The sequence below is a fragment of the Protopterus annectens genome, chromosome 10.part0 (genome assembly GCF_019279795.1).
Source record: "Protopterus annectens isolate FY-2018-M chromosome 10.part0, PAN1.0, whole genome shotgun sequence".
NCBI lineage: Eukaryota > Metazoa > Chordata > Ceratodontiformes > Protopteridae > Protopterus > Protopterus annectens.
The window spans coordinates 515,602,023-515,627,154 of record NC_056744.1 but is presented as its reverse complement, the minus strand read 5'-3'; the positions used below and the strand labels follow the sequence as shown (position 1 = coordinate 515,627,154).

The window sequence follows — 25,132 nt, the reverse complement described above, 5'->3', positions numbered from 1 at the left end:
AATTAGAGACAGTACCGCAATACAAATTCCAGTGCTACTTTGTTTGTTTAACCTCATTTTGGTTCAGTATTATTATGGTTATGGTTTGCTCATTTGCTTCATTATCCTTTTTATATGTAGTTTTTCTCCAAGGGTTAGCATTCATTTCTCTACTGAACAGTTTTGAATTTATGTCTTTGCACCCCTTTTGAATACTTCTATTTTTGGAAGGTCATTATTATTATAGATTAAAATATGTATTCCTTGGATTTATGAGAGCCTTATGATTTTTCTGTTAAGTAATCCATATGGATGCTGTCTGATATCATAGCTGCTACCTAAAATTTGTGTACCCTGCTCTGATTATCTTTACAATTAAATAATAGAAAAACATTTAGCTAAAGCCATCCTTGCTCTTAAACCAGTTCTCCATTCTTCGCCTTCTTCTGATGTTTGGAGGCTTCACTTCCAAGGCAGAGTTTTGTAAGTCTGTGTTTGTTGCTTACCATTGTGAAGACTTTCCAAATACTAGGCCTGAAGTCTCTCCGCTTCCTAACTCAATGGAACCTCTGTACAAAAGTTTTCCTGCAACAAAAATTGTTATTTAGCTAGAAGTAAACTGCACATTGGATTCACTATCATAACATTTGATAATAAAATATTAGCATTGCAGCTCCTATGTCCCTTTAAAATATGAGGATTTGAAATAGAAACTCATAAAATAATATTGATAATCAGGGCCAAATTCAGCTTGAACATTTCCAACACCAAGATGCTTGGTGTGACAATTGATAATAAGTTCAGGTTTGATACTCATATACATAATATCATAAAGAAAACTTACTAAAGGCCTGGAGCTCTATACAGAGCCAAGCAATTTCTCTTTGGCTTACATTGTAATCTACTGTACTTGCTCTACTGTGCAACAATCCTATATGCTGCCCCTATCCTCGCTAACCTACACAACAACCTCCTAAGGAAAGCTTGAAAAATGCTATAATAAAATTGCTGAATTCACTGCTAGTTTGTGTAATACATCCTGTCTCTGTCTTGCAGTTTCAAAAACAAACTGGATTAAATTTATGAACTATCTTAATTTCCTTCATCTAAAAAATGTTCATTCCATACTTCATCACCCAGGGAAATGCCCTTCCCTGTATACCCTCCTACAGTGGTATAACCATAGCAAAGCTTTCCGCTGTAAAGCCAAATTCCTAGTTCAGCAAAGTAAATCCCAGAGCTCATCAGCAGATGCTCCCTACTCTAGTTGTATCTCCAAGAAGTGGAATACCATACCCAGACCACTTAGGGAAATAGGCAATAAACGTAGGAGATTAGCATGAAGTTTTCTTTTAAAGCTAAGTGCTAAATTGTATCAATGCTCTATCTCAACTATAGGACTAACTACAATCTTACCTATACCTCCAGCCTATGTATTCCTCACACTATCTCTTATGACTAGCATACTCTAATTACATCTCCCCTGTATATCGAACTTGCAACTTCACGTCCTCCACAAATGCCTGTATCCCCATCTATCTTTCTAATGATCAAAGTACTTCTACGTTGGAACCTATTACATTACTACTGGTTTGAAACACTGAAATATTAAACTGCTTTTGACATTTATTGACTGATTTGTGTTCTAATAGGTTTAACTCATTGTAAGATATTTATTATGTTCATAGGTTGTTACTAGGCTGACGACCACTAGGACCCTTACATGCCTAGCCATGCACCCCAAACTATTTGGGTCCCAAGTATTATATGGGGGACCATGATAGTAGGCAGGTAGCTAAGGATTTGTAAGGGGGGTGTTAGTTACAATAATACCTTTCTTATTGATAGCCTTTGTCCATAAGGGGGCAAAGCCACCCTCACAGGGGCATCCAGATTTGAAAAGGGGACCTCTTGATCTGCAACCAAATTCTCTACCCCTGACCTATGTATTTGTTTTTATATGTCTGTGTGTAACTATGAAATATTTTAGCTGACACCTTTTGCCTAATTATCATGATAGATCATTTATGATGTATTTATAAATGTTTTATTTTTATGAAACTTTTCTCCACACTCTTCCACTATAGATGGGTCTTTCATGGTAAACAAATGCAATAAATAAAATATAAACAAATAAAATATTAAATGCATTGACTTCTCAATTCAGAAAACAAATATTTCTAGCGGAGTCATAATTCTGCCAACTGTATGACTAGTCTTGTGAAGAGTTTGTCCTTGATTATTCAATGCTTTGTCCATGAATGTTGCAGCATGTCTTTGGGAAATAATGCATTATCAGGTACTATATAAATTGTCATCTCTAGATGAAGAAATATGAAGCAACACAAGGAATTTGCTAATGGACATTTTTAATGTACCCATCTGTATATAATAGTCAATAATGTAAATGTATTATTGTATTGGTTCTCTAGGGTCTTCCAGGGAAGCCTGGATTGCCTGGTGCTCAGGGACCTGTGGGAATGTATGTAAGTATACTATAGTACAAGATTTTTTCCTTTTTTTGTAATACAACTGTTCTATATATTTTTGGCATTTCTTTTGGTGTTGTTAAGTGAATTAGCACAAGAACTGTCATTTATTTGTACTTGTAAATGGAATATATCACAGTTCTTCACTAAACTGATCTGGCAAGGTAGAATCTCCTCACATAAAGAATGTGTAATAAGTTAATGTCCAAACACTAGAGCACAGCAGATGGGGTATGCTTTCTACATTCAAAAAATAGCAAAAATTAAGTCAATAAAAGTTTAAAGAACAGGAGTATTAATCACTGCTTGAGCCATTTGAATATACAGTTGTTCAAAGCTAATTTAGAAGATTACTCTTCAAAATTGTTCAGGAATTCAGAACAAACTTTAGCCCAGTATATAAAGGTTGCATGACTAGCCATATGTATAATTTATAAGCTACACCTTGTCTGTATTTTCTGATTATGAGTTTAGTCAATAGCTGCATCGTATACATATTTTCCATCAGTCTAATATGTCTAGAGTCATTTAATGGGTAAAATGATTTCCAGAACTACATCGATCCCACAGAAAGCAACTGCAGAAGAGAACTGAGTTATTGGATAAAACTCCAACAAAGTCCATTCTGAATATTTAAACAATACTATCACTTTCTGTTACAAGTTTTAAGATTTTACTACCCCAAAACAAAACACGTGCAACACATAGCTCACAAAGCCAGTGTGCCAAACAGTTACAGCCCTTAAGGCTAAACAACACACCTGATACACTTGTAATAGGTGACTCTATTGTCAGGCACACTGACGTCCCGCTCACCAGGCTGAACAAGGAGAAGGTCACGGTGAGCTGCCTGTCGGGTGCTAGGATCTGCCACATAACACAAGCACTCAGGTCACTCCAAGGCAAGTACAAATATGACTCAGTCATTGTCCATGCTGGTGTGAATGACCTGAGATGTACCTCTCTGGACTACATGAAAAGAGACATAGAGGAGTTCTCTGAGCATGTAGCCCAGGCCGGTATGATCCTGACCATGAGTAGCATCTTACCCTCACCAAGAATGATGCCACAATATGAAGACAAGCTGATCAATTTCAACAATTGGCTTAAGTATTGGTGTCATTCAAAGGGGATCCAATGCCTGTCAGCCTGGGATGACATGCTCGACAAGCCACGATGCTTCGCTAGGGATGGCTTGCACCTGTCACCCCTGGGCTTTTGGATATTGGCAAAGGCTCTTGCCACCCCCATAGTGCCCTTTTTAGTCAAGGCTCAAAAGACAAACCCACCTCCATAGGTATCACAAGGGATAAGAAACTAAGAGTAATGCTACTCAAGGCCAGAAGTCTAAACCTCAAGATGCACGCACTCGAAACTCTCCTTAGCATGGAGAACATCGATATCTGGGCAGTAAAAGAAACCTGGTTCAAGGCTCCTGAGAGCACCCCAGCACTACCAGGTTATACCTCATACCATGCTTTTCGGCCCCAAAACTTGGACCAAACCACAAAAGGAGGGGGGTATCAATATTCGTCAAAGATACCCACACCTCCAGGTTGGTGGCACAGCACGAAGCATCAGAGACTATCCATGTGCAACTAACAGTGGGTAAAACTGCCTTCCAGTTTATAGCCTGCGACAGACCACCCTCCCAAACCCAGGAACCCCACTCGGCCTTCCTGAGAAGACTGGAAAATATGAAGGTCTCTCCAAACACTATTATATTGGGCGACTTCAACTACCCAAACATAGACTGGGAGCATTACTCTAGTTCCAACACCCTAGCCCAAAGGTTCCTAGAATTTATAAACTCAAATGCTATGGAACAACTTGTTACCACTCCCACAAGAGGGGAAAACATACTGGACCTGATCATCACCAACATGGGGGCTCTATGCTCCAGACCAGAAGTGTATCCCTCACTGGTAAGATCAGACCATAAACTAATCTCACTGGATATTCACATCCCGACCCCACCCCCTTCCCAGAAAACCACAGTGAAAAACTTCTCTAAATCAAATTTCACACTCCTCAAAACCGAGGTGGAATCCTTCAAAGCCCCTGTGCCTGTGGAAAATACAGCCCAGACCGCAGAATCCTTTATAAACGCATTCTATGAACACCTTCAGGAATGCATGGATCATGCAATCCCAAATAAAACCAAGACCCAATCCTCCAAAGGCAGGTGTCCTGTCTGGTGGACCCCAGCCATAAACAAACTATACAATAGAAGGAGGAAGCTACTACATGATAGAGCAAAATCCCAAAAAGGGAAGGCATCTCTGATCAGCATTAGCAAAAAACTACGGGCACTCATAAAATTGTCTAAGGTCAGCTTCGAGAGAAAAATTGCACAGGACACTAAGGATAATCACAAGGCTTTCTTTAGTTATGTTAGGAACCTGGGTGGGAATTCCCAGATATGCTCAGAATTAGTCCAAAATGACAAAAAATACACCAAACCCACAGACATTGCCAACATCCTAGCTGACAGGTTCAGCGCAAACCCCCCCCCCCACCAAAAGGGCAAATATCTATCCCAGCAGAATGCTGCCCCCTGACATCTCAGATGCTCAGGTAAGAGCCGCCCTCTCCAAAGCAAAAAACACAGCATCAATGGGACCAGACGATGTCCTGGGCTGCGTCCTACATGAACTCCAAGAAGAGCTAAACCCAAACATAAAATTACTGTTCAATCTCAGCCTTACTACAGGATATGTACCCAAAGAGTGGCGTACAGCAACAGTGGTCCCTCTCCACAAAGGTGGTGCCTCAACAGATCCTGGAAACTATCACCCCATAAGCCTGACTAGCTTGGTCTGCAAAGCTATGGAAAGGATCATCATGGACCTCATAAATAAAGATATTGGGGACCTACAGACACTGGATCCTGCCCAGTTCGGCTTTGTTAAGGGCAGATCCTGCCTCTTAAACCTGGTTGATTTCTTTGAAACAGTCACCAAGGCCATTGACGAGGGGAAGGTGGTCCACACAGCCTACCTGGACCTCACAAAAACCTTCGATACAATACCCCACTCGGGCATTATAGATAAGCTCACCAGCTTAAATATAAACCCCTATGTCACTAGATGGGTTGCAAACTGGCTCAAGGACAGAACCCACATGGTTAGAATTGCTGGAGCCATGTCAGACTCCAAACCAGTTACAAGTGGCATCCCACAAGGCTCAGTCCTGGGACCTCTCTTGTTCGGTATATATTTCTCGGAGGTACAGGCCAACACGGAAGGACTGTGGCTGACCAAGTTTGCAGATGACTGCAAACTAGGCGCCATAATCGACTCTCCAGCCGACACAAGCATCCTGCAAAAGGGCCTCATAGAAACAGATAACTGGTGCCAGAGCCATGGCCTCAAGCTAAACGCCAAAAAGTGTATAGTCATCCCCTTTGGCAAAAACAAAGTGCCCACAAATTACCACATAGGTGGTAATCCATTAAGTACGGAAGAAGTAATTAGGGACCTGGGGACCCAAGTTGATAGCAATCTCTCATTTGAAACCCGCGTGGCCAAAGTGGTTAGAAAAACATTTTATATAGCCCACCTCATCATGAAGGGATTCACATCTAGATCAGGGGAGGTCATCGTGCCTCTTTACTCATCCCTCATCAGGCCCATAATTGAGTACAATGCCCCTTTTGGGATGTACCTTACCAGACACCTGCAGCAACTGGAAAGACCCCAAAAGTACCTCACCAAGAGGATCAAAGGGCTCAAACAGATGCCATATGCTGCCCGGTTAAAGAAACTCCAGCTCTACTCAGTGGCATACCGCCTGCTCAGAGGCAATCTGTGCCTGACGTATAAAGCCATGTCCAGCCCGGAATTAATGGACATGCTGCACCTCAGAAAATCCAAATCCCATCGAGCTACACGCTCAAGAGACTTGAACCTCAGCACTGAAATAAATAGGACATGCTGTAGGGACAGATTCATAACCCAGAGGCTCCCTTCACTCTGGAATAAAAATCCCAGTCCAGGTTAGGCAGAGTCCCTCATTGACTCTCTTCAAGAGGAATCTTGATGAGTGAATAGGAGATCGTAGGTTTACCCCGGGTATCACTTCTGTGTCACTGTTAGACAGAGGCACAGTATACTAACCTCGAAAAAGGGCATAGCAAAATTCATTTAAAATGGGTAGTGAAAGCCAAACACACTCTGGCTAGGCTTATAAATACCCTAGGGCAGATAGCCTAGTATGAACCTATGAACCTATGAACATGTGACTCCAAATTTAACATGAGAAATTCAAAGGTTAGAACTGGATCAGCCAGAGCTACATTGTACTACATTGTATCACCCTCTTTTATGGGGCTTCAGGTTAATTTCTTGCCATAGCCAGCTTAATACAGCAGTATTCAGACACTAGTCAATCCATGTCAAATCACTAAATTGTTTTGAACATTGCTTCTAGAAAAAGCATTTTCCCATGTATTATGTAGTATATTTGCAATATTTCTGCAAATTCTTATAACTTTAAAATGTAGTCAATCTAAATTATCATATATTACTTTTTATACCATATATCAGTATTTATGTCCTGTCACCTACCACTCGGTTATGTTGGCAGATAACTCTGTCAATACTCATAGCCTTACTAGTGTTGAGTGTAGCACTGACAAGTGCACTATGTTCTGAGTTGTTCAGTATTTTCAGACCGGTCTGTGCTACAGACAGACCCAAGCAGTTTTGTTAAGCAATGTATGTGGGTGTGTGCAGCATTATCCAGCCTGTCCTGTGATGTTGGAGGCAATTGGAGGATCTCTTGATAAGCACACTAGATAGCCTGTAGACAGTATAGCAGATCATGGGGGTAAATGAGACAGGATGTCCTACATCTGTGTTACATGATGAAGATGTGCTTGAAAGAGATGGTGACAAGTTTCACTGGGTTGAAGTGGGAACATAACATCCTCGCTAATATAACTGTGGACCGTTCTGTGATTAATGCCCAGCAGCTTCTTACTGTAATGGCCAGTGCCCACAAGAAGTCAGCATATCATATTACTCATTCCTGCCTGTCAGTTGGTGCCTCGACCTAAACACAGGTCCAAAGGCATAATGCCCAGTGAGAGCACCTTCTGAAGTACCACGTGGCAGATTGCCACGACATAGCATTCTATACAGTCCAATGCAGCTCATGTATAGCTTAACCTCTGGACTGAGAATGCACAGGCAGCTCCCAGTGGGCACTGACGAGGCAATAAGCACTTTTTATTATTCTACATTTAATTGGCTAATGCCAAATTTTCCTGTTGATGCTACTGATGTGTGCTCTCTTGCTGTTTGTGGTATTGGACTTGTAAGTAGTTATTTTTTTATATTTATTTCTATATGGTATTTCTATAAATGCTGTTACACTGCTGTTGTTTGTGGTATTAGACTTGTAAATAGTTATGTTTTTTATATTTATTTATATTTATTTCTATATGGCATCTCTATAAATGCTGTTACACTGCCATTTGGCACCTTGTGGGTTTTTCACATATGTATTACATGGTGTTTGTCAATACGGTACACGTGATAAGATCCAGATGAAACTGGCTCTTTCATAGGGAACAGCTGCTTACAGAGGCAGATGATGCAATCTATGATGCTCATTATATTGATCATTCTGCAGTTGCCTTAGCTATATCCTGCCAAGGAAATAACAGCCAAACAGTTTCCAAAGCTTCAAGGCACCTTAGATGCACCTAAACTGTTAGTCAGCTTGAGCTGTTTAAATAGACTAGTCTGGGTGCCAAATCCTTCAGAGCTTCCCTGCCACTGAAGAGAGTACTTGTCTGTGGCTTTTTGAGGATTGATGGTCAGCTTGGGCTTTTTCTTTGTTAGGCAGATAAGTTCCCTTTGGAGGAAAACCTTCCACATTAAAAAAAATGTTTTATTGTACTTTCCTGTTTAGTATCTGAGTTATTTTTAAGCTAGGAGTGAATGTGTTATCAAACCATCATGAGACTTTACTTTTAAATGGGAGCACAGTCTTTTCCTGCCAATTTTAATCTTTGCAGCTGGCAATGTGTTTTAAAGTACTTTTTACTCTGTTTTTTGTGAAAAATAACTTTTAAAGACTATAATATTTTACTGGCTCTTGCTGCTTATTTTTCCTGGGAAAGAGGCATAATTTTGACTTGACCATGGAAAAAACTACCAGTGCTATGATCGGTCCTTCTTCCAGTCAAAAAATAGCAAGTTAAGCAAACAGCCTTTATCACCACAGCAGGCTTGAAATTTGACTCAGCCATAGGTGGGTGACAATACTGCTCAGACCACTCATATTTTTCCCCTAATCCCTCTGGTGTAGCACCTACAGCCAGTATGGACCAGGGGTTAGTCACATCCTCTGTGCTGTTGGGGTCCTCAGATGGGCAAGGGCGAGACATTATTGTTGGTCCTGGTAGAGGGAATAGGGAAGGCTTCTTTGTTAAGTCAAAATGTTGTGTCCATCCCTGGGAAGCTGCTCTTGCTATTAATAACACTGTTGCCCCCATTTTTCCTGTCAGAAAGAATCTGAATACAGAAAAGGTATCTATACCCCCCCCCCTCAAATTTTCTTAGACAGGAGTAGATTACTGGGTTTGGCTCAGGTTTAATTCAGGATATTCATCCTTGTTATAAGGTGGTTTCTGGTAAAAGAAAGATAGATACCTCTTTAGCTGAAGAGATTTAAGATTCTGAATCTGAACAGGAAAATGAACAGACAGATATAGGGTTTTCAACTCAGTTTTCCAATTCAGATTCAGAGAAGAGTTTAGTTTCTAACTCTCCCTGTGAGGATTTCTCTTTGAAACTCTTTCTAGAATGTGCCAGTGTTTACAGTGGGAGGTTTCTCAGTCCCTCAGAAAATACTATGAGTTGTTACAGAAAGAATTTCCAGAACTTTTATCCTTTCATCCACCTCTGTCATCTCTGGAGGATGTGTGTGTCACTGCCTGCAATGTTCTTGATGACCAACCTGATACCTCTAAAAAGGCAGATAGAATGTATGAAGTTTCTCAGTCTTTTATTTTTTTATATACTCTTCCTGAATTTGACCCAACAGCCATAGCTTTAGTTAATTCTACTACGGCTAAACATTTAGTTATTCCCAATCCTACTCTTTATGACAAGGATGTGAAGGTTGTTGATAAATATGGGGAAAAGTCTATGCTCCTGCAACTTTTAGTTTCAGAATATTGAATTGTTAGGCTCATCTGTTAAAAGTTTATTCTGACTAATTGTGAAAGTATGAGGAATGCTTTGTCTATAGCTTCCTCTTGTGTGGAAAAACCTGCTTTAAATATTTTTTTCCATTGTACAAGTCACTACTCACTGTTTATAGTGTGTGTATGACTATATGATACTTCTTCCAGGGCTATGGCCACTGGTTCTGTTTTGAGAAGCTTTGCATAGCTGCTTTCTCAAAACCTCCCAAATTATGTGAAAATTGAGATTTTAAATTCTCCTTTGGATAGAGATTCAGTTTTTGGTTTGTGTGCTGCAGAGGCTATTACAATGTTTGACAAAAGGGGTACATTGATACAGATAATCTCTAAGATTTTCATCTCTCCTTTTCCAAAATTTCTGAAGGAATTCTGTAACCTCTCATCCAGTTTTGGCAAAAAAAACCCCAGAAAAAACCCAAAAACAAAATAAACAATCTCAACAAAATGCTGGTAAGACATTTAAGAATAAATAGTGTTCCGGGGGTGGTGGTGGAATAAAGGACCCCAGAACAAAAGCTCAGTCCAACAAGTCAGAATGACTACTTAAGGGAACTTGACCCCCTTACCCTCACCCTGGCAGACCCAGACCCCTTCCAGAAAGTCGGAATCTCCACTTTTCTCTTTGGCAACAGATAATCTCAGATAAATGGGTTCTGAAGACCATTCATCAAGATTATAGATGGCAGTTGGAGAAAATCCCTCATTTACAGGAACTAATTCCTCATCCACCATACCAGACTGTTTTATTTCCCCCTGCCCTTCTACATATTCTGTCCCAGGAACTTGTACAACCAGTTTCTCCTTCCCCAGGTTGTTAAAAGTTTTCATTCAAGGATTTTTTTAAAGTCAAAAGAAAGAAAATGTTTGGAGACCATTTCTGGATCTTTTCTTTTTTCAAAACACATTTGTGATAGTGCCCAAGTTTAAAATGATGTCACATCATAACCTGTTACCTATTCTTTATCATTCCAGTTTCTTGGTAACACTAGATTTAAAACATGCTTATCATCACATCTCTATTAATCCAGACTTCAGGCATTTCTTGAAATGTTGTGCATATGGATTATGTTATTAGTTGTCTGCCTTACCCTCTGGACTACCACTGCACCAGGAGTGTTCACAAAGTTTCTAGCTCCAGTTACAGCTCATTGCAGGCTACAGGGTGTCCATGTTTTTTCATATTTAGACAACTTGCTTATCTTTGTAGAGCCTTTTTCAAAGTGTCAGGAATCTTTCACTTGGGTGAGAGATCCCTTACATTAAATGTCTTTTTTGACTCCTTCACTTCAGACTGTATTCCTGGGATGTCAGTTAGCCACTTCAGTTCAAAGAAGTTTTCTTCCACAGGAAAAAGTCGATCTATATCTAGATCTATTTCTCAGGTTTTCCATTCAGACTTCAGTCACTGTGGGTAGGAATGCCTCAAGATTCTGGGTTTCATGGCATATATGATTCTCATAATACCCTCAATAAGATTCCACTTGAGAAATATGCAGTGGCATCTGCAGTCTCTTTGGTCCCAGTATCCAACATCCTTTATCTTTTCACATCCCAGTGTGAGGTGGTTGTCAGAAGAGAAATAACATGGTGGATGGCAAATTTGCCTAAATCCAAGTCTACAATTCTCCTCCTGCTCTAAAGCAATCAGTTACCACAAGCATCTTGGACTTCACCTGGGGAGCAGTTTTAGGATGGATAAAAGTGCAAGTTGTGCAGGACACCAAGGACAGATGCAAGCACATAAATATAAAAGAGGTGTTTACCCTGATCAAGGCACTCAAATCTCTGAATCATCTTTGGTTCCCTGGACTTCATCAGGTTATACAGACAGTTCCACAGTCATATGGTAGGACAACAAGCTAGGATGAACCAGGTTGGACCCCCTTTTCTGACTAGCCATGTTAGCTTGGGATATAACTTCACAGCACAATCTCACTCTACAAGCATCCTACATCACATCAGAGCAAAACTGTGCAGCAGACAAACTGAACAGGACAAGGGCAGCCCCTCACAAATGGAAACTAGATCAGGGGTCTTCCAAGATTTAATCTGTCTCTAGCAGTTCCTCAAGTAAACCTATCTGCCTCCTCTCTGAATGATCAGCTGGGAATATTCTGCTCCAGGACTCCATGCAAGAAGGCCTTGGAGACAGAAACTTTTTCCTTTCTTTGAACTGGAATGTTCCTGTATACATTTCCATCCTTTCCACTGATATCCAGGATACTTCTGAAAATTCAGAAGGAATTCCCAAAAATCATTGTGGTGACTCCCTTCTGACCCAGGCAACAGTGATTCTCCCTTTTTATGGAAATGGTCAGGAGCACTTGCCACAAACTTCCTCACAGAATGAATCTACTCGTACAAGATCAAGGGTGTTTTATACACCCAGGCCCCGATCATCTTCAACAGAATCCCTGGATGATAGCGTCTTAATGACCTTAAGGCACCTGCTTACTGAGGACATGCAGCAGATACTAACAGAGGCAAGAAAGTGTGTTACTAGAATGTAACATATTAGTAAATGGAAAAGTTTTCTAGTTGGTGCTAATACATAACCAGCACACATTCAGTGCTAGTAGTTCTCTGGTTTTACAATATTTGTGTGAGTTGCTATCCTATGGCATTTCTTACTCCTCAATAAAAGTTCATTTATTGGCCATTTCAGCATGTCTTTCCATGGATCCTCCTCTTTCAATGTATTTTCATATAAAATGTTTTTGAAAGGGGTTTTGCATTGGAGGCCTTCAACAAAACCAGTGGCCCCTCCTTGGGATCTTAATTTTGTGTTAGGGAAGCCACAATTTGCTCCATTTAAACCAGCTAATATGTCTGACTTGAAGTTCTTGACAAGAAAAACTGTTTTACTGATTGCTCTGACCTGCAAGAAGAATGTCTGAGTTGCAAACTCTTATGGTGAGTCAACCCTATCTCAGTTTCAGTAGAGACAGGATTTCTTTCAGAACTAATCCTTCTTTTATGCCTAAAGTGATGTCCAAGTTTACTTTAATCCAAACTATCCATCTCCTCATTTACTTTCATGAACCTAAAAATGAGGAAGGAAGGATACTCCATACCTTGGATACCCACAAACAACTCCGGTACTATCTTGACAGAGCTAAATTTTTCAGGTCTTCAGATCAGTTTATCATTTCCTGTGCAGTTAAGAAGGAAGGGACAACCTGTAGCAAAACAGACTATTTCCACATGTTTATCTTAAGCTATTACCTTTTCTTTTTCTCACCACAACAAAACCATTCCAGGCAGGGTCAAGGCCTACTATACCAGGGCCCTGGCTTCATCTATAGTTTTTTTAAAAGGGTTGGATTCTAGAAGTGTGCTAGAAGCAGCAACTTGGTCCTCTATACATATATTTACATGTCACCACAATCTTGATTCCTTCTCTAGGTTTAGATCAGCCTTTGCTAGGACCATTCTCCAGGGCCTCCTGGATCCGTCCCCTTCAACCTTCCAAATAAAGTAAGCTAGGTTTAATCTACACACATAAATATAGCTACTGCAGCAGTGATCAATATGATGAACATAGTACAGTTGTATAAATAAATTTAACAGATGTTCAAATGGTCACTGCTAAAGCAGCTGATCCCTCTACCCCCCTTGTTTTTTTTTTGGTTTTTTTTTTTTTTTTTGGTGTGTTGTTTATACCAAGGTGTGAATACTTATTTTTTGTTGTTGCTGTTGGTCCTAGCATTGCCCTTTCAGGAATCAGCCTTTGCCTCAAAAAAATCTAAAAAAGAAGAAAATCTAACCAGCCACTTGACGTGCACATTTCATTTTATTTAAACCAATCTGTTATGTCGGCTTTCCGCCTTCACAGGATCTGATATCATATTCTCTTGTGGTCTTTTCCATAGGGTTCCCAATGACTTTATTATCATACTAATCAAATATTTTGAACATTTTCATGTATTTAAACATTTGTAATAATCAATGCAATGACATTAACCCGCTGATAGTATATTATAATTTATTTCTCCAAATAAATTAATTAAATAATAAAAGCATATCACCATCCCATCATATGACTTCCTGATTTAACCCCTTAGGCTGTAAAGTGCCATAATTCAAAATCATCTTTGCTTCTAATTCCAATAATTTTGCTATAAAGACACTACCCCTTGATAAAAACATCTTAGCCAACAGACCAAAAGACAGCCCTGTATCAACACTTTCATGTTTCTGTAAAAAGTGTTCAGCCATGGGGCTGTTCACTTAACTACTCCTAATATCTCTCAAATGTCCCATAATACACAGTTTAACCTTTTCTCTTTGTTTGACCCACATACCACTTAGAAAACTTACAATTATATCTGATAATATACTCAACCCCCATAGATTCACAACTAAAATGTCAGTTGAAAATGAATAACCTGCGATTAATTTTTGTTCCATGCAAACTTCTAACTCTAGAACAAACTTTGCAATAACCACATCCACATGTACCCACCTTATTTATACTGTTTAAGGTGCATTATGAAATCAAAATTTAATAATTCTTTTAAATTCCTATTCCTTTTATGTAAGAAAACTGCATGTTTGTGAAAAAGAGGGCCGATCTGTTAATCATTTATAATAATATGTCAATTGTCTCTTATAATAAATTCCATTATTGAAACGAAATCAGTATATTTTAACAAGCAATACATAATATCATTATTGTCTAACTCTCTGTCACCCAACTGCTTATCATTAATTCATTTATGGTATGATGTTTTCTTCCCACCTAATACCTTATATTCTATTTCTAAATCTGCTCAGTAGAATAACCTCTAATCTTAAATCTATCTTTCTTTCTTTTTGTCCATTTCAACTTGCCTCAAAACTACATCAGATGTATGCCTAAATACCCTATACAGCTCCCCATATGGCAAAGAATCACTTAAATGTGGTTGATGCTGATTAATAGCATGCAAAACATTATTGACAGCAGTTTGCTTTATGTAAATTTTAAATGCAAACCTACCTCCAACCTGGGCATATAAAGTGATAGCCAAATAATGAATTGACCTCTTATCTGATTCACATGTGAGCTTCAATCCATAGGGGTTTCCATTTTAACTCTCAAAAAATCAAACTAATTTTCCACTTTCACCTTACATACAAAAATCAAATCATCAATATATCTCTTAAATAATACTGCATTTTTAGAAATCAGTGGGATACATACATTTTCTGTCAAAACCCCACACACAGAGAATCATAAGTTGGGGCATAAGAAGTATCCATAGCTGTCCCTTTTTTTTGCAAATAATCTTTCTTCTCAAAAGATAAAATAATTGTGGGTCAAACAAAACTGCAACAGCGACACAAAAAAAAATCATGCGAGGACCTTCACCTATGAAATGACACACTGCTTCCAACCCCCATCTGTGCTGTATATTGTTATACAATGAGACAAATTTAACAGTAACCCTAAGGTAATTATCTTGTCACACCAGTAACTTGACAGAATTAAGATCAACATAGAAAATATAGAAACAACCCCACATTCTGCAAATATGATGCAACCCCCCCCCAAATAATAGTTTTACCTTGAGGAATCCATCAAATTTTAATGAATTTCTGGAATAGCGTAAATAGTGATGTGTACAGTCTCTCTCTCTCTGTTGGCATGAAAGCTCTGAATGGCTTGGCACCCAAAAATGTCTTTTTAGTAAGCTCAACCTGAGTGGACTAACGGTTTGGGCAAATGGAAGATGCCCTGAAGCTTTGAAAGTTGGCTGTCTATTATACGGCATGATATAACCCAGGTAGTTAAGCCTACAGCAGCAGTGATTGTTTGAACATCTACTGTTATGGTAGATTTACTTAAGTAACTGTACTTTGCCCTTATGACTTTGTTGAATGTATACAGAGTGCATTTTACATCTGTGGTCCTTTGTCTACTGTCACTGTATGACTGAATGTAGTTTATTGTTTTTTTGTGGTATGCAACCTTTATTGTGCAGAATTCATACATCTGCACAAGTGCAATTGTGCACCACTGCCCTTTTTATAAATTGCGTACAATTCATATCGCATACACATGTATTTACATAAATTGCCTGCATAGATTATGGTGTGCTAAGGTTATGAGTACCAAGGGTACTTCCAATTTATTCCCTGCTCACGCTGTCATCAAAAAGAATTTATAAAATACAGGTATGTCAAATTCATATAATCTAAAATACAGATGCATTCATATGTCGGTGCAATAGAGACAACATTGATGTTCCCATATTCAGAAGATACAATATTTAGAAAGAGTCACTCTCCTGATGATTTGTATGTATGATGTTAAGTTGGGGATGGAAGTATAAACAAAAAATAGCATTGCCCTTTGCAGACATGCTGTTTATCCTTGAAGTATTGGCTAAGCCATGTTTTATCCACATCGTTTAATGAAATGGTTATTACAAACAAGAGCACAACTGTCCAGGCAGGTTCAACAGGATTAGTATGCTAATGTCCTCCATGTAAACACCTCCTACCAGAAGTTATAGGATATCCTGTTTAGATGTCCTTTGCCAGAAATGTAATGTTCATTAAAATGTTTCTTTCTAAAAACACACACACATGCACGTACACACACACACACACACCATTGCTTTACCAGCTTGTGATATCAGTCTGCAGTTCTGTTTCCAGATTGTGATACTTGTGCATACAGTCCAATTCCAATTTCTAGTACGTGTCAGATGGCCACACAAGCTGTACTAGTCATTAGTTAGAAACCAGCTCACAGTCCTTTGAAAATGAGTTGAGGTATATACAGTTCAGGCACACACACCCCCCCCCCCCCGATGGCCAGAGGCTAATTATAAGTACAGAAGCAGATGACATAAACAATTAAACTAAGTCCTGGTGAATCTGAAAATGTGTCCAATATAGGATGTGACAAGGCAGTAAATAATCTAAACAAATGAAAGCTTTTAGCCATAACCTTTCCGTGCTAGCTCAGAACATCAGACATGATATTTGGCATGAGACTGACTTATTTCTAATATCATAAGAACATGTGTATTTAATAGATTCTCATCTTTTTGCAGGGTCCTCGTGGAAGCTGTGGGCATCCCGGGCAACCTGGAAAGCCTGGCTTAAAGGTAACAGCCACTGCAGTATATCATAAAATGCTGCTGTTTCCTAGTCCTTCTCCTCTGTATTATGGTTAAACTTCAATAAAAGTTTTATTAACCAAAAAGGTTGATGCATAGTGTACAGACCTTTAAGAATTTGTACTAAAGGAGATGTTTAAAAACAAAGAAAACTGCATTTTGTATACTTTTCATCTAAAAGTTCTTAACAATTATTCAGCTTTGCTGCATGAAGGTCAGTCCTGTCTGTTTTAGGGTATATTTTTTGACATTTGTGTATGAGAATGTAAACCAATCTATAAAGCACCAAATAACATATTTCTCTCATTAAAAAATTATATCTGACAGATGTGCACCAGTATAACCATCTTCCATTTCTTTTACCATGAATACCATCAGACTTTTCTATTTTGCTTTACATTTCCCTTCTTTCCTACCTCATTCTGCTAAAATGTCTTCATTTATGGATCTCCCTCATTCCTGAATAGACTACCCTTGCCTGTATTTTACTACTTATGAGTCATTACATCACTCCGTTTCATCCAGTTGTCTTCATTCTCCTGTAAGCTTGTAGCCTGCCTTCCTCTTCTCTGCATACAACTGCTACTCCTTTTCTGCTTATATTCCACTTTTCTACTCCATGTACAGCTTTCAAATTATTTACAGAATACTTTGCTTCAGACAGCATGGAATGAATTTTTGCACTTAAAGCATTAATAAATGGAAAAATATACTGCAAATAATCAGCAATAAGTGTCAGGAGTGATATAAGAGAGGCTGCTGCGGACTGTCTGCCAGATGGCTTAGTGATAGCTGCCACATGGTTCACCAAGACAGACAGAGACAAGACTACTTACAAGAGCAGTCAGCATGCAACTCAGGTAGATAGATGTCCATCGATTAAGTAAAGGGCTTTGGAGTCATATCTCAGATTGCAAAGTCATCAGCAGTGAAACAGTTGGCACATGAGCATAAACCACTGATGGCCATCATCAGCTGCAGGCAGGGTTAGAGACAGAGCTAATGACAACATTGACTAGGATGAAGATATGGAAGCTGACTGGAGTGACAGCACACTTGTTTGTTTGTGTTTTTCGGCTTTTCCCGGTTAGGGGTCGCCACAGCGGAACTCCGGTCCGCTAATGATTGGTAGTGGATTTTTACGTACCGGGTTACCAGCCCTGACACACAACCTTCAATGAAGGCACGCCCCATTCATATATGCCTCCACACAGAAGACTTTCTAGCTGAGAATCGAATGGGACAACGTCTTGCTATGAGGCGACAACGCTACCGCAGCACCACCACCGCAGTTGGAGTGACAGCACACTAGTTCAGAGAAATACTCATGACTTTATCACTCAGGAAGAGGAAGAAGAAATGGACAAGAGTTAAGAATAATGGTAGCACCTCAAAACAGCATGTGTGAATGTGATGGAACAGATAGATCTGTAGTCACTTCAGAACTGAAAATAAGCTACATACAGAAAACTGGTAGTGGAATGCAGAACTTAGGAAGAAATCTGAAGAAAGAAGGCATGCAGAAAAAAGTGGGAGATAGAAAAGGTGGACCAGGTTAAGAAAAAACAGTAGTTGACTAACAGAAAGCGTAAAAGTGCAGTTGCAATGGCACAGATAAAGATATCGCAGCTTCCAGAAATGGATTCAACAGATGGCACAAAGACACTCTACAGGTCACAAGGCAATGACAGAAAGACAAAAAAAGATAGTTGATATATGTTACTCATGAACAATACCAGCAACAATCTGTTCATCACTCCAGAGGACATCAAGTGCAGATACTAAAATAAGGTACTAAAATAAGCTTCTGAATGAAGAAAACCCAGATAAATTTTATTGCTGTAGGCAAAACCTGCAATGAAAGAGGAAGGGGAGCCCACTCTAGAAGAAATGCCAAGTTCACTAAGGAAAATTAAGTCAGGAAAAGTGATAGGCTCAGAAGATGTCAGAGCAGTTATGATTACAATGTTGGGTATGTTATGAAAGATATGGCTCTTGATGGCACTCATCATTGTATGGAGAGAAAAGTGTACCCAGATGACTGCAGAATAAGCTTTCTAGTGTCAATGTAGAAGGACAAAGGACATGGATATCAAACCTCTGTCAAAAGTGCAGGGAAGATTGATCAACAAATGAACACACAGAGCAGTAAGAAGTAAGTTAGGAAATGGACAGTTCAGATTTGGATTGGGATGCAGAATAACTGGCCCAATATTTGCAGTGAGATGAGACAGACAGTGGAGGACAAGCTTGAAATGAGGAAAGGGTCCAAATGGGCATTCCCAGACATGGAGAAAACATATGAAAAAGTGTTAATAAAGGTGATTTAAGCAGTCCAGTGATAGGTCTAAGTGCAGGAAACGTCATTAGAGTTAATGCAGACTATGTACAAGGGCCAAATGACACAAGTACAAGTACAATCAGCGTTTACATTCACATAGGAGATCCCAGTGCGAAGGGCAGGGCACCAGAGTTTAGCTGTTCTTACTGATGAGGAACTATGCCAGCAAACAAGTCAGATGGGGTCAGATCAACAAAACTGTTGTACGCACACAATGTGGCACTACAAGTAAACTGTGGACAAGAGCATCCACAAATGATAATGGAATGTTATATAAAACTGAAGGCAGATAGGTTAAAACATAGTAAACAAGACGGTGCTCACAGCTGCAAATAAGGAAATGAGAAAAAAGTTGGAAATTGAACTAGAATTCAAAATAGTGGAAAAGATTAACAGCTTCAGTATCTAGAGGGCATAGCTGAGGTGAAGGGAGTCTGAATACAGAGATCAAAACTAAAATCAAAGCTGTTGCAGCCAACTGGCAGAGAATATCAAGGTTAATGTGTGACAGAAAAATGTTAAAGAAGATGGAAAGTAAAGTGTACAGAACAATGGTGTGACCAGTACTTCTGTATGGTACTGGAACCTGGAGAGTGAAGTCAGAGCAACTGAGGAAATGTAATGTGATGGAGATGAAGTGCATGAGATAGGCAGTAGGATGCACACTATATGAAAGATAATAAAATTAGGACATCATAGCTGAAGCCATTGTAGCCCATGCGGATCGTAGAGAACAGATTGCATTGGTTCAGTCACAAGCTAAGAAGCAGAAAATGATCTAGTAGAGCAAAGGTGGGAGTGGCAGGGAATAAATCAGGAGAAAATGAGGATGCCCAGCCAAGAGATGAACAAATTGCATGACAGAAGACCTGTGACAGTCACTCATGGCTTTCAATGAAGGAGGAGAATGTCACTGATTGAGAAAAGGTGTGACAGTTGACATGATAGAGCTGAATAAAAGCAACTAGGAAAAACAAGAACACTGTTATTTTTTCACAGTTGACATGACACTCAACACCATGGGAAGGGGGCTGATAAGGACGGTGCCATGAGGAAAAAACAAAACAATGAAATAACCCTATCATGGAATAAAGCATGATTAAACAAACTGATGAAGTCTAAAATCATTTTTTGTAGTCTTAATGCAAAAAAAGATCAAAATGCACTGAAGGCTCCACCTACCATTGGTAGTGGAGAGATGAAACTCACGTCTGGGTGTGAATAAGAATTTAGCAAATAATATTTTGCACGTGCACAGTAACACAGTTAGGAGCTGTACATCACGATTTGATATTTGCCAGTGGATGCACAAAAGGTAGTTAGTATGATATTCTGTCTTCTGAGCACTTAGCATGGCTGTGGTAACTAGGTGGTACTGAAACCTGCCGCCCAAGACCTAAAGAAGTAATAATAAATCACTGAATTGGTTATAGCACCTGAAATGAACGCTCTGCTTGGTGGCATAGTGTTTCAATAAAATAAACAAAAATGGCAAAATTAGAATGTGTAATGAGGATTACAAACCCTGCACCCCATGCAGGGGCTTTACCCCAGTGTGTTGTTAATGAATAGATTCTGCTAGAGGGATACAAAACCACAGCATAAGTTACACATTTTTGAAGAAGTAGAAGCACGCTGAAATATATTTTGATAAATCGGCCCAGTACCTACAGAATTATACAAACCAAGCAGAGGTATAGGTTCATAGGTTCATAGGTAGGTACTAGGCTATTGGCCCAAGGGCCTACGTAAACCTAGCCAGCAAGGTTCCCTAGCTTATGCCACCCAAGAAAGTTATAGTAATAAAATATATGCACCACTATTACAGCATGAATTACTACTGTTTGTGAATCAGAATGTGCCATATTACTGAGACCAGAGCCATAAATGACTATAGCAAAAATAGCATGTAACATTATCTCAAGAAAAAGTAGTGCTATTTATGGGCCAGAATGGAGTATACTATTGAAACAAGACCCATAAATAAATGCAAGCAACAAAAAACATTTTGGAGTCAAGAATCCACCTAAGACATATTTGGTAGTGTGAGCATAGAATTCATGTTATCATAAAGGAATATTATCTGGTGTTCATAAGTTCATTAAATGGAAAATACCTTGCACAAACCATTGTGGCCTTACAAGAAAGATGTTTTGTTTCAGCAAAGTATGGCGTCAACCATACATAGAAAAGTTTTATTCCATATTTAGAGGCCTGGTTAGACTATGTAATATTTCATTCTGTTCTGGTGGCTACAATTGTACAAAAGCCTATGTATGATGGAAAGAAGGCAACTAAATTGTTTGGGTGTTTAGATGGACTAAATTCTGAAAGGAGATTGAAAGCTCAGTGCTTGTTCACATAGAAGAGAAAGGGGTCGCAGACAGACACACACACATCTGTATTTATCTCTCTCTCTCTCTATATATATATATATATATATATATATTATATGTAAGATATATATATATATATATATATATATATATATATATATGTATACATCATATATAATATATAATATATATATATATATATATATATATATCAACCAAAGTACTCAGATCTTTAATCAGTGATTCATATGGTAATGGGATATTTTCAGTGCAGTAGGATGCAGAGTGATGGGATGATGTTACATTTCTCTACATTTATTTGAGCCCTTTTTCTAAGCACCAGAAACTGACTTTATTTAACTCTTTTTTTTGAGAGTATTATGTATCTAAAGGGGATTTGGCAACAACACCCATCTTGCTGTCATCAGCAAACTTTCTTAACCAGAAATCACAGTTATCAGTTTGGAGGTGCAAAAATAGATAACATATTCATCAGGTAGGACCCCCCTGACAAATGAATTGTGGGTTTAGTCTGATTTTTGATGTTATAATGAAGATGGTAATGACATGTTCCATGGCTTTACAGATACGACTCATAAAGCTGATGTGCCTCTCCTTATGGAGGGACATTACTACAGCAATGAACAAAGATTCAGTGGCATAACTTGCAGCAAGGCTTAGGTTTGAGTTGAAGATGAGTGACAGCACATTTAACACTGTTTATTAGACAACCTGGTATATTATCTAGAGTTTTGAGAGTACTTTAAGAAAGTGATCCTTAGTAATACAGAAGGAAGGGGCAAGGAACTTGGGGGTAGTAGCTTCAGAGAAGAAATTTGCTACAAACTTGTTAGCCAGTATGTTCACGGTGTCCTTTTGGGTGTGAATGGGAAGCTCTATTATTGAAAAGTTGAGAGCAACACTAAGAGTTATTTCTTAGTTTTTCTGTCACAACTGTAAAAAGTAAATATCCTTTCCTTTTGTTGCTCATCTTAATTCACACGATGATTTGCTGGTCATTATAGTTGCCTTCAATTTGTTAGTGAGGTTGTTAATACAATTAATAATTAACACAATGACATTTAAGGAGTTTATTCCTTCTGTTATACAGTCTGATTATAACAACAGACCACCAGGATAGTTTATTTTTGAATTTGCACCTTATTTTGTTTTAGAAGGGACTGTCAGGTCAATTCCTTTATTTAAATGGACATAAAAATCATTAGTATAGATGGCTGCATAACTAGGGTCAGCAATGGAGACAAGGGTAAATTTAGATTCCATCATATAATTGCCCTTTCAAAGTCTGTAAAGAGGTGGTATTGATGACTGAGAGAGTGGAAGTTCTGAGGGTAAAGGTAATTAGATTATGGTCTGACTTTACTAATGAAGGACTGATCATGGGAGGGGATCAGACAGGGACCAAGATGGCGAGTACCAAGTCAAGAATGTTTACTTCCCTGATGGTTTTGAGGACAATCTGATACAAAGTATTTTTATTTATCCAGTTCAAGAATCAACGAATATACTCAACACTAGAAGTGGAGGTGTTCCAATAAATGGAACAATAACTGAAGTCACCAAGGATTAAAGAACCTTTGCTTATAGGGATATCCTCTAAGATTGCCAGGAATTTATAATGGTCACCTGGAGTCATGGGGGGGGGTGACTGATAGCAGACTATGAGTTGGACATTTGATTGCCATAATGTGAGCTGAAGTTCAAGATGCCCACTGGGGGAGGGGTCTCTGAGTAAATGTTTTTAAATGCTATTATCCATGATGAACACAGATATTCTTCTGCAGTTGCCAGTGGGTCTGAAGGCATGGTTGACACAAACCCAGAAAGGATGTTCTCCAAGGATTTGAACTATGTCTCAGTAAGGCATACATACTGTAAAAACATTTTGGATGAAGAGCTGTGAAAAGGACCCTGTTAGGAAGTACAAAAAGACTGTGGAGGTGTTTATATAATTTGGTCTGTCTGGGATGACTATGGAGAAGAATGTTTATGCAATTTGGACTGTTTGGGGAGGACTACAGAGGTGCTTTTTACAATTAAACTATTTGGGGGCCTAGTAACACTGACATGATGGCGATGCCTTGACATAAGGGTTTAATAGCTGGTATACAAGACAATTTAGCTCACAAATGTACAGTTTTCTACCACCTGTAAGAGCTGTGTGCAGGTCATTGTTTAGGCTAAGAGCACAATTACACCTGGCACCTGCTGAATGCAAGTCACATGTAAAAGTAGTACCGAGTATAGGGAAAAATTGGAGTTGCAAATACCAGCAGCCATTCAACTACACAAATGGCAACAGTGCACTTAGAGCAGCTGAGCATAATTTATAACAAGTAAACAGGACCAATGAAAAATAGATATAAATTCAAGCCAATAGTGCTCAGCAACATAAGAACAGCAGCCATCAATCTATTCTCATTAGAATAAATACTAATCTCTCCAAGATGGCCCTCATACTAGGCCAGAGCAAGCTGATACCAAACAGAACTTCAATATCTCATATAAATAGTTTAAAATCAGCAGAACAGAAAAATCACTTTAAATGCAGTAATAAAGTATAAAATATTGCATAATGTTATTAACTGTTTTTCTTAGTCTTGATTTTTTGTATTTGTGTTTATCTGCTCTTTCTGTTTGAGATGTCCTTCCTGGCACATCAGTTTAATTATCTTTTGTTTTGTTTTGTTATCCAATTGTACTCTTAGTCAGTAAAATAAGTAATAATTAAACAAAAAAAAAGAGGGAGTGTAATTGTTCAACTCATCCCTGATACACATCATAGTATAGGCAGAAGACTTCTCATTCTGAGTCAGGCACTATCTCCCTCTGTTTGCCTTAAAGGAGAACCATACCACATACTCAAAACATGTTTATTTCATCATGGTTTGGTACTTTCTACATTTTAACATCATTCTAGGACTATTTACAGTTTTATAAATATTTTTATATATAATTTCTGAGTCTGAACACATGGGGTCTAGTATCTTGAAGTGATCCTGATTGTTTAGTCTGTCTCTGGGTATCCCACAATGCAGTGCTTGTCTGTAAAAAAATTACATCATGCAGGCTTTTTTCTTCATAAGGCTCCTGTTACTGCATTGATGTTATATGCATACACTGCTGTCTTTCACTCAATTAGTTTTAAGCAACATTTCATGCCTTTCAATGACTACTTAAAACACAAACAGTGAAAATTCCATAGAACAGACTTTCAAAGTGCTTTTTATAATGGCTAAATTGCAGTCTTTGTGAAGGTTGAATTGTACTACGTCAACTAATCTCCCATCCCCCTTTACACCTAACTTCCCTATCTGTCAAAGTGATAAGGGTAATTTGAGATGATACCTGATGTGATTGACAGCTCACAGCAGGAAACTTGACTCATGTACTGTTTCCTTGTTCTAGCCTTTACTTTCTGTATGGGTAGGGAAAGGACCAGGGAGTTGTGATATCACAGCATGGGTGGGTTTTTAGGACGGTCGTGGTGATGTCAGTTTGGGGATGGAATTGGCCAGAAAACTACCTGTCTTCATTGACCTTGATGACATCAATGAATTTGAAAATTCAGCAAGCTTTTCCAGGGTGGGATAAAAGATTTTTGAAAGTGAAACCACCATAATACAGTCACAGTA

At 38.8% G+C, this 25,132-nt stretch overlaps 1 long non-coding RNA gene across 2 annotated transcripts in view; it reads left to right on the top strand.

Annotated features, from left to right (window-relative positions):
• The window catches only part of LOC122812794, a 173,363-nt gene extending 156,535 nt beyond the window's left edge, over nucleotides 1-16,828 (top strand). For both annotated transcript variants that reach the window (XR_006366571.1, XR_006366570.1), the window contains exons 6-7: nucleotides 2,412-2,465; nucleotides 16,734-16,828. This is a non-coding gene — a long non-coding RNA (uncharacterized LOC122812794). The remainder of the gene's footprint in view (nucleotides 1-2,411; nucleotides 2,466-16,733) is intronic.
• The last annotated feature ends 8,304 nt before the right edge of the window (nucleotides 16,829-25,132 follow it).